General features: G+C 35.0%; 1 long non-coding RNA gene across 1 annotated transcript in view; it reads right to left on the minus strand.

The window, feature by feature from the left end:
• The window catches only part of LOC128084286 (uncharacterized), a 62,792-nt gene extending 59,598 nt beyond the window's left edge, over positions 1-3,194 (minus strand). The window contains exon 1 of the long non-coding RNA XR_008208434.1: positions 3,079-3,194. This is a non-coding gene — a long non-coding RNA (uncharacterized LOC128084286). The remainder of the gene's footprint in view (positions 1-3,078) is intronic.
• Positions 3,195-15,418: the final 12,224 nt, after the last annotated feature.

Raw genomic sequence — 15,418 nt, forward strand, 5'->3', positions numbered from 1 at the left:
GCTACTACGACAGGCATAATTAAGCTGAAATAATAGTTACCACATCAAATGCTTAAACGTATCAACTGGCATTTTCTCTTTTCTTCATTTTGGTTGCAGTCTTTCTGATTTCACTTTGTTTTCATTGCCTACCTCTTCCATTGATTGACTCTCCTATCTCCACCCAACTAATTCAGATTCTTCCACATTTCATAAGATTCAGCTACGACAGTTTAAGATGCTTATTTTATTCATCTTTTGTTTGTGCCTGCAAGGGCTTCTCTAAAAGCAGTGCCTCCTATTTTATTATGTTGGTTCATGACATCAGAGGTGGTTTTTGGTGGTATGGCAGTAGAGATTGAACCTTCCTATTAATGTTCCGTTACATTTTGTTGTTGTGTGACATATGGCAGCAAAGGAGCAGTCTGACATGGAAATATACATGCAAGAAATTTGTAATCTTCCCTATGGAAAAAATTGCACCCACTGACGTTCATTGACACTCTTGATTTATGGAGACCAGTGAGCACAGTGAGGCAACAAGCAGTGTGTTTCAGTAGTAGCAACAGCAGGCCGGTGCAAATTTTTGAGTGCAGCACGCAGGCTCTTGTGCATTGCTGGTGAAGATGCACAGCTAAATATGGTGACTACGTTGAAAACTCATGTTTTGCAGCTGAGAATCTGTTGTATTAAACAGTGCTATTGTGCTCTTTGTATCTGTTGTTGTTTCCATGGAAATAACAAGCAGACATTAAATCCTGAGTTACCTACCTATGATGGTTTAACTTCATTGTGCAAAGACATGGGACTAAACTAGTCAGGAATTTATTGGACACGACAGACTTCCTTCTTTAAAAATACTTTCATCAGCTTAGAAGAATTAATGGATTAATATTAGACCCAGATAAAATTAACTTTAAAATAGGACAGATATTGTTAAACTGTATTTTTGCTACATTAGTTTCCTAACAAAGTCAGTTTATAATAAATCCAAAAGTCCCAGATATCAGAACTACACTTAAAGCAACATTAAAGTTGAGCATGTTTATTGCATACCACTTTCCCTCCACGTCAGCCTATACACTGGCTCTTCACATATCAGTTTAAATAAAGACACTGGGGGTTTTCCTAAGTCTGTGCAAAAAAAAAAAAAAAACACACAAACTCTTTCTAAAATATGCAAATACGAGCAAATTTAAGGAACATTTAAGAAGTTGTGCTATATCTGGTACGGAGAAACTACATCACTTGTAATGTATGGGAAAAAGGGATGCTGAAAAAACCTCACATTATGGAAGATAAGCAAATTTTTTTTGATATTACAGCAAAATAAAAACACCGATTTTTACTTAGAAACAGAACTAATCCATATGTATTTTCTACATAAGTGTAATTAAGACACTAAATTTACACCATCTACTCACAAGGGTATTTAGTTCACATGAGTACTTGGTTGGTTACTCAGCAGACTTCTTTTCTTTCCAAAAGTGTATTTATTATGTGAAAAAAATAAGACTGAAAATCTACTTTATCACATAACTTATTCTCACATTCCACATGTTTTGAGCACAACATCAGAACACCTATTTGTTTCACAAAGTTCCTTTGTGCTTTATGGCTTCCATCTCTTTTTATATTTCAGTATATCAAATCTTAGTGATTGGTTACTTTGTTTTTAGTCCCACTGAGCCTGTTATCTGTAATTAAATATAAGCCTCTGCGATATTAGTAGTGTGCTGATGGATTGTTGCTTACGTACTGGGCAGCACTTAGAGAAATGGAGGTCCTTGAAAGCAAACAGCATCAGAGCATAAATCAGCTTGAATGAAGACAGGAGCAAATATAGATTTTGTGGTAAGAACGCTCAGGAGATTGTTCTTCGAAGTGCACAGATTGGAGATTACATCTGTATTGATCTATCGTCAGACATTTATTGATCATTGGCTAAATGACTGTGCAGATAAACATATGTATCTTTCCACTTCTGCCACTACATCTAGCTTTACTGACTATGCAAAACTAAGTACACAATCCTCTCAAACCTTGATTAAATGCTGCATGAAGGTTTATGTAACAAAATTGATCCAAAATAGAACATGAAAATTAACTTCCGATTGCTGTAAGAATAAAAAAAATGTCCAACTAAAAATATTCCAATTCATTTTCAACCTTGTAAGATTTTCTACAATTACCCCTGCAATTCTGAAATCCCTTCACCCTATTTCTTGAAATGTCAGACATACAGAAAAAAGAAAAAGGAAAAAGAAAGCAAAACCCACAAATCAAGGTACTTAAGATTTTCAAATTATAGAATATTGTTAGCAATTGTGGATATCATATAGACAGATATAGATTGCTTTTCTGACAAGCATGAGCTGGCAGCAAATTCCTCAAATGATTTTCAGTTAATCTTACCTATTCAAACTCATATCTCAAGTATGATAAAAAAGATCCTCTATTCTAAGCAGATGGGATACATAAATCCAACATTTCTAAGTTGCAGGTATCCATTGTAGTAATGCTTACTTTCTGAATAGTGTGCCATTTACAACATATGGTTTTGATGACATCCTTAAGTAGCTATGCTCAGTTCTTGCACTCAAGAATAACCACTATTTCAGCAAAATAATCCACAATAGCCAGAACACAAGCTTATGTAAGCCACAACTAAATGGAAAAGGAATATGTCAATATGTCAAAAAATCACCAGTTAAATACAAAGATGAAACAAGCAATCACTGAACTGACAGCCTAATTTTAACGAGCTTACTGTGGACATCAATAAAGGGTTTCACACACTAATAACCAGAGAGGTTCATTTCAACCCAATCTTCACTAATCAACACTCTCCCATATCCAGAATACAAAATGGTACACAAATACTCAGCAGACCAACAATTGCCCGTGCCCCAGACGGAGATCTTCAGTTAATCTCCTCCCCAGCAGCAAAACCTGGCAAGCAGAGATCAGAACCCTCTGCAACTTTCAGATGCTGTCCCACCCCATCTTTTCAAAGCTAGCCAGGAGTAACACCCAAATTTAATCATTTTCTACTTCAGAAAAAAAAAAAAAAAAAAAAAAAAAAGAAATGCTTTCTACCTTGTTCACACTCTCTCTCTCACTCCCGAGGAGTTTTTCGTTCTGTCATCCTCTGATATTTTTTCCCAGATAACTAAGTAAGTACTTCAAACCTGTAACAAATAGAAAATCCCCTATACTTCTCCAAGCCATCTGGCCTCCTGATCTTTCTCTCTCCAGCTGCTGCAGCTTGTAATTAGTCCCAGCTGAACGACTAGTTAATCTTCTCAGCAGAATCACACAAGGAATACACATTTCATTGCAAAGCATAGACTAGTTATTTACTAACAAAAAACAGTTTATGATCTCCCTTACTTTTTCTACATAACCAATATGAAGGCAACTGTCATGGAAACTTAAAGACAGAAAGAAAATATATAAGACTTTGTGATAGAGTAGAAGCAAAGAAGATATCTATGTTCAATATTAAGTTAAAATTCAAATGAACAGCCACTAAGGCTTTTCCACTGGAAAAGTAAATTATTAGCTGTGAAAATAAAATAAAGACTTCTTTGCAAATAGCAAATGCTACTTTTATAGAAGATGATGTCAGAAGCCAAAGGTCAGAATTTAACACTGGAAAGAAGATTTTAAAGTAGGAAGTTCTAGGTCAAGAAAAATTGTACTTGGCTGGAATTCAGAAAATATACCTAATATTTGAAGTTACCTTAATGTATAATACGCCACCAGAATGAAATTACCTGCATTAACTATATTATCACAAGCACTTTGAGAGAACTGCAGAAAATGAAATACTGAAAAATAATGATTATTTTGAAACAGAAAAGCCTATTGCTTATATTTTATTTTGTAAAAAAAGCAAACTAATGTGACTGTAAAAAACTATATTTTCATTTCATAGTTATAGCTCCAGTGAAATGTCTGCAACAAAATAAATTTTGTTCATTATCGTTCATTATTTATGTTGTTATGCGAAACCAAAGTTGGTTTATAACTATTAATGCAAATTACTCTCACTGCATCCATATACCCATACTATTTGAAGCATGGACAATTCATAATGAATAATGTGATTTTTTTCCTTTTACTTTTTTTCCTTTAATTCACCATCACCTTGAGGCTATAGCATACAGAAATTTGAGTGATAAATGCAAAAGAAAAAGAAAAAAAGACAGTCGTGAAGGAGGGAACAGAAATTCAAGCGTCAGTCATTCCATAATGACTGCTAGGCTACACTTATCCAATTTCAACATAACAGAAGGTACCTTAATTACATGCATTTCTATTAGATGTGTTTTATTGGAAGAACAAGAATGATGTAGAGCTGTTGGATCGAGCCCAGAGGAGGACCACAAAGATGATCAGAGGACTGGAGCACCTCTATTACAAAGACAGGCTGAGGGAACTGTGCTTGTTCAGTCTAGAGAAGAAAAGGCTCTGGGGAGACATCGCAGTACCCTTTCACTATTTGAAGGGAGGTTACAAGAGAGAGAAGGAGTGACACTTTACAGGGGCAGATATGTACAGGACATGAGGGAACAGTTTTAAACTAAAAGAGGGGAGATTTACCTTAGATTTTAGGAGAAAATACTTTACTCAAAGGGAGGTGAGACAGGGAAACAGGCTGCCCAAAGAAGCTGTGGGTGCTCTATCCCTGGAAGTGTTCAAGGTCAGGCTGGATGGGGCCCTGGGCAGCCTAAGCTGGTGGGTTGCAGCTCTGCCCACAGCAGGGAGTTGGAACTAGATAATCTTCCAATTCAAGCCATTCTATGATATGATTCCATTCAGAGTGCTTCCAGGCACTTCCAAGGAAATCTCTGGGTTGCAGCAGTGTGGAAACTCCAGCGCTTAGCGGAGAGAAACAGTTGCCACCTTCTGCCCTGCCCTATGCCCATCCTCGGTGTGCTTCTTGGGTGGTGGGTCACTTTCAGCTACTAACATGGAAATCTGTCAGTTTCCTACATGCTAAGCACAAATTCTCAATTTTTTTTTTTTAATTATTCTTTCTTTTTTATTATTATCTTTCTTTAATGACACATATATATTGGGATACCTGAAATGGAATTTCATATTACTTACACCAGGATCACCATGAATACAGTTATTTATGGACTCTCGGGTGCCTCCATCAGGAAGCCATGATTCTCCAGGCAGGGACACCCATCTGCAGAAGCAGAAAGAGTGAAACACAAGTACCTTGCAAAGAAATGCTTTGCCTTCACCTAGGATAGATGAGATCTGTTTTTCTTGGTGGCTGGCAGAGAACCTTCCCTCATTGAAAGCTTCAAATGCCACCATCACTCAGAGATAGCTGAATTAATATCTCCAGACTAATGCTGTGTGGTCTCCGTATTCATTTAGATCGATACAGCCCAGCATTCTCAGGCATGTCTGTGTACTCCACAGAGCTAATGAGAATTATGTATCCATATCTATACTAAACAAACAAATGAACAAAAACACTGCAACAAACACAACAACAAAAAAGCCCACATCTATTTTAAATCCTGCAAGTGAGAATTGCAAATATCATAATGCTGCGTGTGGCACATGGGGATGTTAAGTAAAAAATAATGTGTTTCTAGGTATGCTCCTTATTTTGAAACTGACCTGCAGAGAGAGATGAAATGAATCATTTTTTATCATTTCTGCCTCTATTAGCCTATCTAATAGATAAAGTAACCAAAACTTGCTTTTTCATAAAAAGCACTTGGAGATAGATGGAAGAAAAGCAAAATACTTAAGAGCCAAGCTGGGCACAAAAGGTAGCAATCTGATGAATGTCTTCCTGAACAAGATCTTCACATCATTTTTTTCATCCCTTTAAATAACTATAATAAACATAATGTAATTCTTGTACAGAATATTACATTTGATGATACCATTTGGTACTGTAATTTCTGTGAAGATCTGAATAGAATCATGTCAATTTTAGCTTTGACAAAATGAGGCTAATAACTACCAATCAATCAGTTCTGTTCAGAATTCAAAAAAAAAATTATAGACATACATTACAAATAGGTACAAATACTATCGGTTGGAAGTGCTTCCTTTCAAAAGATTCTACTGTGAGGACCTTTTAAGTAAAATATAAAAAACAACTATACTTACAACTATATTTCATACTGGGGAAAATGTTTCTGTTCCATACACTGCTCTGCTCTTTTGCAGTCAAGTTTATACCCTCTGTGCTGTACCATGTGGCTAAGTAGTTTTCTCAGTGTTAATTTCTCAGTCTTCCTCCTTATTTGAATGATAACAGCTGGGAATGCTAGCATATTATAAACTGCCAATCTCTTAGCTGCAGTTACAACCATTAAGTAAACATCAGTTATTAAAATTAAGTTCTCAGCATGCTGAGAAGCCTCTGTTTTTCTTTCGATTACAAGTAAATGTGTTAAAAATGAGGACAGTATACTCCTTTGCTGCTTACTCCTGCTAATTGTAAAATGCACTGTTTATAGTAGTTCAAGATATCTAGCTACGATCAGCACAGAATGCTATTACAAAGAAAGACATTCTGATGAAAGATTTTGTTTGGCATTTTCCTCATATAGCTAACATTTTACATGCAATAATGTTTCATATAAATATATTAGTTTTAATGATTAAATAATTTGAAATTGTCACAAAGAGAGATCTAGACACCTTTGGGCAGAGAAAAACCATATTAATAGTTCAAACCACATCCAAGACCATTACAAAGTTCAGGATTATAGAAATGTGGAAGAATAGGAGCGGGACTGAAACGTAGCAAAGAAAATATAAAGAAAAATACAAAGAAAAATGCAGAGTTTAGACGGACAAGCTATAGTTGTACATAGCTAAATTATCTAAAGAAAAATGTGAGGGAGATATGACTTTCCCTCATATCCTGGGATTAGATGGGAGTCTGGCCAAAATTAGATGAAGAAATGTTAATAATCTAGCTATGATCAGTCAAGGAGTATTAACTGAAAGAACTGTCAGTCCTGCTTGTTCAACAAAGAGATTAATCTTTGAATAACTGAAATCTACAAGCAAGTTATTAGAAAGAAGAACAATCTTTTTTGCTCCCACCTTCTAAAATGACAGGAGACCAGTTCTTTATCTCTTTATTACTCCATCTCATCCGCATACCTGGATGAAGCCAGGCCAAGGTTCATATGAAAAGATTAGGAAATGATATTGAAGAAAGATTTCCTCCTCATTCTGTGTAGGATAATATATGCATCTGGAAAGGCAATATTTGGTGTTAAAATCAAGACACATTCATAGCCACAATCCTGTTTTCTTAAGGGATGTGCTGCAAAATTGGCAAGCCTTCTTTGCCTAGCATCTGTGCTTCAAAGCGCTGCACAAAGTAACAGAAAAATAGGCAGCTGCATTGCAGGTTTGAGTTAACACAGTTTGATTTAGCCATTTTTTTCCTTCTGTATTTCCTTCCCCCCCTCCACAATCCTTCTGTGTATGTCTGATTGCTTTGTTTTCTCACATGCTCATACATACCCAAAGTGCATCAGATACCTGGTATATGTGGTACTAGCTGAAAGTCCTGTTGTGCCTTGAGAAAACCTTGTTGATCAATACCAATTCCATGTAACTTACTGTGTGCTCTTTGATCCTTCTCAACTAGCTATTAAAAAAACATGTCCTTGTGTTAGTCATCAAGGCACAGAACTTAAGGATTGAATTCTGCAGTAGTGATATGGGCACAGATAGAGTAAAAAGGAAAACAATTCCATCTGGGCATGTAACACTGATCGAAGGAGTTATTTTTAAAAACACTTATCACTAAGGTTTGTAGGTGTAAAATGAGATAATAGATCTTTTCATATATTTTTTTTTTATAACTGAGGAACACTCTCCAAGTCCAAAGGAACTGTTTCAATAAGTAATTCTAAACGGATGTAGCTGCACTGTGATTATTCACAATAATTTATAGTTTTGTCAGCGATGTATTACAGGGTATATATAAACTAGGTGCAGATGATGGACTATAAGCAAAGGTAGAAACATTATACTTATCTTGACAGTTTTCACTAGGTCTGTTCACTAACATGTTCAGACTGGACACAGAAGACATTAAGAATGAACTAGAAGCTCTGTTCAGATTTTACAGAGTGAATGAGAATCTGGCCTTGCACTGGTCCACAGTGATTACGTGAAGCCACATCTCTGCCCAACACAACAAATGTTGTTAGTCAGAAAAGCATAAAGAGAGAGAGTACATGATTTCCATTTCATTTGATTTTTTCCCCACTACTTCCTTTATCAGGTCTTGTTTCAAGTATAAAATTATTCTCAAGTGGGCAAGAATTTTAATTTCCCACCTAACAGCATATTTCCATCTAAAAAAGTGAATAGCAGATCCTTTCATGATCTCCAAATGCTGGAGATTTATTTGAATAATCATGTAATTTCAGCTTATTGCCAACCAAATCTTAGTGATTTAAAGCCTACATTGATAGAAACTTACTATTTGTTAGTGGCATCACAAAATATCTGTGGGCACCCTTGGAGTTAGAAGCTGTTAGCTGTTAAAAATAATAAAAATAATAATAAAAGTAATAATTATAAAAATGTTTATAATAATACTTTATTTTAAAGACCTTGTACTCGAAACCAATTGAGAAAAGCCCCGGAAATTAACTCCAGTTAAAATTTTAGGAATTAGCTCCATGACCATATACAAAGTTAGCTATATCTTTTGCCTCCTCCTTAGCTACTGATCATTGCTACTGTCCGTTACATGTACTGAAAATATGTTTATGCATTATAGATCTGTAGAACTGGAGACCCTACTAAAAAATGAACATTTAAAGGACAGAGATTTGAGGATAACCAGAATAATAAGCAATGTGTCACACTGAAGAACTGAAGTGTAGAATATATCTATCTCATAGATGTTGATTCATCAAATATTCTATGAGTCACTTATAAAAGAAGCCTTCACACCATACAAGCTCTGTCTGATATCCTTTTTGGAAATGCTTCTAATTTAAATGAAAGAAAGTATATGAAATCACTGTGCATATTGCTGTTTATTTTTAATTTTCTATGGGTTATAAAACGCGCACTGAGAACCAAACGCAAATCGTTTCCTCTTCAGTGTTGCTGAACAAGATATCAGATTCTTAATGAGGAAAAAACAGAACATCAGTTTGTTATGCATCTTATTCATGAGTACATCCAGAAAGGATGAATAGATGGCTGACTGTAATAAGGAATAGCTAATGATACACAGCACAGTAGACATTTTCATTATACATCATTTCTCTTCAGTTACCAAAACTATAGATTAGCAATGATGCTGGGAAAAGGAGCACACCTGACATTTTGGTGCTCAATTCAGCTCATACAAATGAGCTAATTTTCAAAAGATTGTTGCAAGCTTAACATGATTTCCTGAACATCATATATTTTCAAATTAGAGATGCAGAGAGAAAAAGTATAGGTTTCTTTCCTTTGCATATATTGTATATATATATTAAAAAAAGCTAGTGAAAGATACGTGTCTCATTTAAATGAGATACAAGGAATGATAAAGGCAGTAACAATAACAGCACATTCAGTGTGTATGATTCACTTGTGTTTCTTTTTGGCTCTGAAGTCCTTACAAAGGTCTTACCACAGCACTGGAAGACTTGCAGACCAACAAAAAGCTCACGGAAGTGTCTTTTGTTGTTTTAACCTGAGTAGAAGTAAAACATGCAAACATACCCTGATGGATCAAGGCTCATGTTTCCTAACAAGGAGAGCTACCTTAATCTCAGAATTTGGTAACAAGCTTTAGTATTTGTTTATAAAGTATCACAACCATGAAAAGATGAGCTCATTTTTTTAACCTTGAAAAGTTTCGTTTACCACTGTTTCTTAGCTACAGTGATTATTTTGAAATAGAGAGGTGAGTATTCTTCAATATGAAAGTAACAAAATTGCTTGTGCTAAATAGACAAAATGGCTTCTCAACAATACCCTTCTGCACCATCCTACCTGCCAAATATCTTTTGTCCTTGTGTCCTTAGAACAAATATGATTATTGTCAAATGCACAATTGCAAATTGTAAATGCAGCATTTTCTCTACTGATCTTTTCAAAACTAGTTTATAGTCTCTCACACAAGATTGAAATTTGTCTACTGGGAGAGAGAAAAAAATATGGGATCAGAATATAATACTCTTCCTGTAGACTGTATTTTGTACAAACTGTGAGGAATACTTCTAAGGGGATTGGTTGTTTCTTTTCTACCCTTATTGCTATAGCAAAAACTTGAATGTTTCATTATTCAGTGTGTTTCCAAGGGGTGCTTTATCTGGACAGGTTCTTGATGAAATACCTGTAAATCTTATAACACAAAAAAAAGACTCAGAAAATTTCATGCAATTGTACTTTCAGTCAGAACCGAAGATTTTGCTCCTACTTTGCACCAAAATGTAATAGGAAAAAAATATCAGTACCAAATCACTCATGGAAATGCAGATTGTCCTGCACATTTACAATCTTCAATAAAAATAGTTACGTTCACACATCACAAAAAACATACATTTAATTCTGTATTATGCTGTTAGAAATTATTTCATTTTCTAGATGAAGAATTGTATGGATACCTTATTCTAATATCTCTTTCAGTTGAGAATACATGTTCACCATTCTAAATATACGGAATCGGATTCTGCTTTAGAAATTAACTAACGAACGTTAATAAAATATTTTTACAGTTTCACAAGTGGGCAACCAATTGGTGCAATCGGTGCAAAGAGCTGCTTCTTTTGCATACTGCAACATCTGCAGCACTGTCTTATTACAGCATATAACAACTTCATGCATGCAACATGCTCGTTAATTATTCATATGCAACTCATAAGCAGAAAAGAAAAATAAAAATGAACGATTTTCTTATTAGTTCGCTGTGCCCATTTTCACACACACACACACACACGCAAAAGATGAATCTACGAAGCAAAACAGTAAGAGACTTCGGGAGTAAAGGTGATACACAGAACCAGAAACATAAGTGACAATGAGGACAATACACTTGTCTTCTACTTCAGAGTGACTAATTAGTCAGCTGCTTGGACTTCCATGGAAGCTACAGAGAAACAGACAAACTCAAATTTATCCAGCTCCAACTGAAGATGAGCTGAAATTTGCCAAAATTTCAGATTTCTGAGCAATAGGGTTGATCTCTCATTAACTCTGTTTTACTGCACAACGAGGCTTTGGAATAAATAAGTATGATTTTTCATCTGACTTTAACAATACACAAGCCTGTAACAATCCATAGCTTTGTTTTTTACTTTAGCCTCTCTCCCTTTTCTCTCCATGTAATACCTTTGAGAACAAAACCTTGTTAACACCCTTCTGCATTTTTAATGAAGAATAATAAACTGCTAAATCATATATCTATCACTTTCCTGCACGCTTAATGCAATGAATTCGTAAAACCTTTGACAGTTGTTCTCATACCTCGTGACTAGAAAGTTGCTAAAACATGGCTGATAAAGGAACGATTTACATACTAAAGTATATCTACTAACTAACTGGTATCTTACCAAAGCAATTAAGTATTCCTTTATTCTCTGTTTACTAAAACAAGATTAACAGCCTCTGTTTGTGGATACCTTTGTACAAGACCAAAAAACCACAGAACAATATAACGTTATATTCTATCAGGGATACAACTGTCAGAGATGTATTCTGAGATGAAGTTGCTGTTACTGTTTTTGTTTGCTAGACTGTTTGTTCTAAATGTTCATGCTTATCATCAGTAAAACAAAGCAGACCTCAGACTTGAAAGTGAGATGCAGTCTCCTTCTTTCCAAACTTTTAGAAAGCTAGAATCTTGACTCCATCCATCTTTTGGATGCTATGAACCATGTCTGTTCCTATTTGTCCAATCAAAACTTTGTAACTATGCTCATAAGAAATTCATAAAGTTAGCTTTAATTTAATCTTGACTAGATGTTTGCAACCTACTCAAAGCTCAGTTCTCTGATCTAAGCTACCTACAAATTGAAGAAGTGTCATGCACTGCAATCAGAAAATCAAAGTGGGATAAGGTGTGCTTTGGATTTCTGAAAAGCTGACTTCAGACAAGCCAGAACAGGGGTTCCCTGTTGAGTGGAAACCACTACAGACCAGGACCCAAAGTTAGGAGAAATCATCACTGGGAATTCATTGGACACACTGCTGTTAAATAAGAAAGACATTAGAGACACTTTTGTGCATTTTAACCAAAGAACATGGATAAAACTCAAAGCATTTGTTAACACTGCTAACATATCCGATTCCACTCAACAATATCAACAAGCACGTGTTGGTTTTTGTATTTTTTAAGGTTCTAAAAGGTTACAAATAACTTTGAGTGCTATCCAGCAGTAGACAGCTGCTAGCAGAAGAATCAGTGACAGCTAGCTATGTAGGTCTCTCTGAAAGTAATACCTCCTATTTATTTCCATGGAAACTACAACAGATCCAAAGAGCACAAACATACTGTTTGATAATGCACACTTAGTGCAACTAAGCACTATTTTTCAACACCATTAGTTATGTATTTTCACCAGCAATGAACAAGAGCCTACATGTTGTGCTCATAAGAATCTGCACCAGTGGAGGTGAACCTTTTGCTGTCACTACTGCTGAAATGCACCACTCACTGCCTCACTGTACTAACATCCACTGTTTGGTCTCCAGAGTCCAAGAAAGCATCAATGAATATCAATGATACACATTTCCTTCATTTGCACATTCATGTCAGACATTTTGTCGGACTGCCCCCCTGCTGCCATCTTCCATTCAGCAATGAAATGTAACAGAATATTAGTGGGAAGGTTCAACTCTACTGACATACCATCACTGATTTTGCGGGCCAATTGCTTTTGTAGTGGTCCTCGTACATTAAAACCAGATTTACCTTCAGTGATAGTGAACTGCCTAAAAATAAGCTCTTACCTTGCAAGAAATTATGGTTATATGTTTAAAGATCGAACATTTTAAGATTCAAGGTCTTCAATGCAGCAGTTAGTCCAGGCTTCGGCAAAAGAGGACAGTGTGGAACTCCTCAGTGTCAGCCAGATGGACATGACTTGCTTCGCAAACTATGGTAAGATGCCCTGTGATACCTCAGACACTGTGATAAGCATAAAGGCTGGTTCACAACTAAGTTCACTGAAAGCATAAAGTCCAAGATTGGATATGACTAGATCAGAGGTCAAACATGCATTACACACTGTTGGCATACTTGTTTCCCTATTTAGGATTTATCTTCTTTTTAATTTTATGCTTGCGGTTGCAAGAACTCTTGAACTCTAAATAAATCTTAATCTTGTGTTCAAGTGAAGAGATAGCAGAAAAAGTGATTATACATTATATTTTCTAGTTTTCCAATCAGCTTACCAGATTCCTTTTTTTTAATACGTATAAGAAGCAAGAGTCTACTGGGTCAACTAGCTTATAATTAATTATTGATTAGTTATTACAACTGTATGTGGAGATTCATTTGGAAACCAAAATGCTTCCTTGGTACTTATGTTAGCATTTATTAAATATGCATTATTAATCTGAATTATGTTGTGTTCAAATGTAAGCCCTTAGAGCAAAGATAATGATCACAGCATTAGTATTTGTAAAACAGAATTGATTTTCCAACTTCACCAAATTAGCTGAAATATGGTTCAGGCTGCTGGTATTGAGGAATGACTGTGAGTAGAGGAAGTCGACAGGCTTAAGGTTCTAAATGAAACCCTGAATGTATCCCTGAAAAAAATTTATTCGAGTGGCTAGTAACAAAGTCCAGTGAAAGTAACAAAAAGATTTAAAGATCTTTGAAAACGTTCTTTAAGAAGCCTTATTCATACAGTGTGAGTCACAAAGCCTTATTCATACAGTGTGAGTCCTTGCAATGTATATATTTTTAATTTAAATAATTTCTGTTCTTCATACACAACTGCTTTATGGAAAGCTTTTTCAATAAAGTCAGTATTTGGATTTTTCACTATAAGAATCAAAATAATTTTATTTTCCTCATCGTTAAATGTCGCTATCTAGGAAATAAAAATGATTGCTTAATGAGAAATATTATGGATAATACTTATCATATTTGGGTGTCTCAAAATTTGGCATCTTAAAGATATTTTCAAAACTCATGATGAAATTCACAAATTACAAGAAGAATCCTGCATACACAAACTTTTATATACAGAGTCCAAAGTATATAACATTATGAAGCTTAAGTATACCATATTTAAAGGAATATATGTCAAGTGTCACTTCTCTTTGTACAAATGGAATTGAACATAATTTGAGTAATTACAAACAGCTATAAGCATCTTATGAAAGTGCTTGATCATGGACTTTTTTAACATCATAACTAACAATAAATAGAGTAAATAAATAGAAGCTAGAAACATCAAACTGACCCAGCAGCATAAAGGACCAATGTTAGATATTTATATTACAAGACACAGAAAAACATTATCAGATGCACAAAACGAAAATCCACTTTACTGTTTTTCTTTTTTTGCCAAAACTATTTGCACAAAGCATATCTCTATTTATAATACTTTCACATAACAGCGTGTATTTAAAGAAAAAAAAATGCACTCGCCTGATAAAAAGCTTCACAAAAAACATAGGTAGGTACTGGGTAGGAGATGAAATATTTGAAAATACCGTTCATTCTGCTTTTTAATTCCAAAGACATCAAAAGTATATTTAAAAGAAGCAGAGAAAGAGCTAACAGATTTGTTATTTTGTAATTATGCAGCGTGTGGTATTTTTAACAACATTTTTGAACATATGGATGGAGCTAAGAGTTTAAAATCAGACCTTTGCCTCACTCCAGCATGGCTAAAATCAGCTAAGGGATAGTTTACTCTTCATTTTGTTGTTGTGGGTATTTTTTTTTTGGCCACAGATGAGGTTCTTGTAACAGGGCTAATAAACATGAAATGTGAAGGTAGCATTGCAGTACAGAAGAATATGGATATTTAGAGTTAAGTGTGTTTGTTATACCTACTAACCTACTTACCACTTTGCATGAATAAAATATTAAAGAAAAAAATGACTTTTGGGCATACTTGTCTTTAGAATTCAAGTAAGGCCAAGAGCATAATACTGTTTTGATGTTTGCTTGCTTACACTACGGGAAAAATGAACACCAAACTGAATGCAAAAGGTTTAAGACATGTTTGCATACACACACACACACACACACAAAAAGAAAGAGCAGACCTGGGACTAAGAAATATCTTTTTGCAGAACGGATAACACTTTTTTATCCTTACTACTCATTTTATGTCGTTATTGTATTTTGGTTGTTTCTCTCACTCTTTCCTATGCTCAGGTATCTTTATGTTCTATTTCTGCCCAAAAAATCCACAAGAATTAATTTTCAGTTTACACCAGATGGAACAAATAA

This window comes from Tympanuchus pallidicinctus, unplaced genomic scaffold (assembly GCF_026119805.1).
Source record: "Tympanuchus pallidicinctus isolate F22 unplaced genomic scaffold, pur_lepc_1.0 scaffold26, whole genome shotgun sequence".
NCBI lineage: Eukaryota > Metazoa > Chordata > Aves > Galliformes > Phasianidae > Tympanuchus > Tympanuchus pallidicinctus.